Consider the following 2,500-nt stretch of genomic DNA (forward strand, 5'->3'; position numbering starts at 1 on the left):
GTCAAAAAATACCAACAACCTACACCTCGGGGGCCGGGCCCCCCCGAATCCGAAAATATTTTTTCCAACACCGAAACGGGTCGACGAGTTTTTTTTCCTTCCCTCGTCAGTGCCATAGGTGCGCCAAAAGGCGCGCACCAAAAGCCTTCGGCAGTTGGTGCAGGGAGGTGAGGCATAGTGCACCCCCCTAAAGAGCTCTTAGGACTTTTTTTGGACTGACAGGAGGAAATATCACATGTGCCCAGCAACCCCCCCCCCCCATTTTTAAAAATCGGCATGGAATTTTGATCTGAAATTTTGGAAATATGTTTATATATACCCAAACCTGCATAATAACAAATATCAGAATTTTTCGAGTCCCGGAAGTATTTTATTTTATTTATTTATCGTTTTACCTTCGGAAATTCATAACCGGCAAAAAAAAATTCCAAAAATCACCAAACTTCTTTCTAAATTCCTCATTTAATATATATTAACTACTGTATGAATATTGTTCGAGGAAAGTATTATAGAATTTCACTTAGTGCAAGACATATACATTTTTACACAGAGCAGAGGTTCATTCGGCTGGGAAGCAAAACCAGCAGAGGTTCATACGGCTGGGGAATGTATGCAAGGCATGCCAAGGCATGCCGAAGGGCTGCTGAAGCCCAGCCGAGAGGCTGCCGAAGGGCTGCCGAAGCCCTGCCGAAGGGCTGCCGAAGCCCTGCCGAAGCCCTGCCGATGCCCTGCCGAAGCCCTGCCGATGCCCAAGGGCTGCCCATGCGCTGCCGAAGGGCTGCCGAAGCCCTGCCGAAGCCCAGCCGAAGGGCTGCCGAAGGGCTGCCCATGCGCTGCCCATGCGCTGCCGAAGGGCTGCCGAAGCCCTGCCGAAGCCCAGCCGAAGGGCTGCCGAAGGGCTGCCCATGCGCTGCCCATGCGCTGCCGAAGGGCTGCCGAAGCCCTGCCGAAGGGCTGCCGAAGGGCTGCCGAAGGGCTGCCGATGCCCAAGGGCTGCCCATGCGCTGCCGAAGGGCTGCCGAAGCCCTGCCGAAGGGCTGCCGAAGGGCTGCCGAAAGGCTGCCGAAGCCCTGCCGATGCCCAAGGCCTGCCGAAGGGCTGCCGAAGGGCTGCCGAAGGGCTGCCGAAGGGCTGCCGAAGCCCTGCCGAAGCCCTGCCGAAGCCCTGCCGAAGGGCTGCCGAAGCCCTGCCGAAGGGCTGCCGAAAGGCTGCCGAAGCCCTGCCGATGCCCAAGGGCTGCCGAAGCCCTGCCGATGCCCAAGGGCTGCCGAAGGGCTGCCGAAGGGCTGCCGAAGGGCTGCCCATGCGCTGCCGAAGGGCTGCCGAAGGGCTGCCCATGCGCTGCCGAAGGGCTGCCGGTGCGCTGCCGATGCGCTGCCGAAAGGCTGCCGAAGCCCAGCCGAAAGGCTGCCGATGCCCAAGGGCCGCCGCTGGGCTGGCGAAGGCCTGCCGACCGGCTGCCGAAGGTCCTTCCGATGGACATGCGAGGGCCTTCGGAGGGACGTCGGCGGGCCTTTCCGAGGGTCTTCGAGGCCACACACGCGCTCGCGTCTCGCGCCGAGCTGCCGAGTGCCCGAGTGCCCGCACCCGCACCCGGTCCCGCACCCGCACCCGCACCCGGTCATTAGATTAATGCACGGGGGGGGGGATTTTCCGCAATTCCGAGCATTTCGACGCAATTTTCCGGCCGGGCATTTTCCGCGATTCGCCGCAGTTTTTCCGGGCGGGGCATATCCGTAATTATCCGGGGGCATTTCCGTAATTTTGCCAGGCAGGGATTTTTCCGCAATTTCCAGCATTTTTCGCATAGCGCGCGCGCGCGCCGCTTGCACCGCGGACGAGGGCTTGCGGCAAGCCCGCGGGGGTGAGGAATGGTGCACCCCCCTAAAGAGCTCTTAGGACTTTTTTTGGACTGCCAGGAGGAAATATCACATGTGCCCAGCAACCCCCCCCCCCATTTTTAAAAATCGGCATGGAATTTTGATCTGAAATTTTGGAAATATGTTTATATATATCCAAACCCGCATAATAACAAATACCGAAATTTTTCGAGCCCCGGAGGTATTTTTTTTAATTTTTTAATCGTTTTACCTTCGGAAATTCATAACCGGCAAAATATATGTCCAAAAATCACCAAACTTCTTTGCAAAATCCCCTTTCAATGTATACTAACTACTCGCAAATTATTGTCCGGGACATTTTGCTTCCAATTTTATTTTGCTCGGGACACTATCATTTTGTGCACTTTTGCCGCAGTTTCCGCCACGCGGAATGGGCCGAAAATTCATAAAACATAAAATGCGCATCCGAAAACCACCAAACTTCACGGAGGGCCTCCCAGTGGTCCACTCGACGTGCCGGAGCGGCACCGTGCGAGAAAAGTTTTTCCGAGTCAAAGGACGCTCGGGGCCTTGCGGTTCCGGCACGCGGCCGAGAAGTCGTAAACGGTGCAACACGCGTCCGAAAACCACCAAACTTCATGGAGAGCCTCCGATCAGTC

The sequence above is a fragment of the Mercurialis annua genome (genome assembly GCF_937616625.2).
Source record: "Mercurialis annua linkage group LG4 unlocalized genomic scaffold, ddMerAnnu1.2 SUPER_6_unloc_4, whole genome shotgun sequence".
Lineage (NCBI taxonomy): Eukaryota > Viridiplantae > Streptophyta > Magnoliopsida > Malpighiales > Euphorbiaceae > Mercurialis > Mercurialis annua.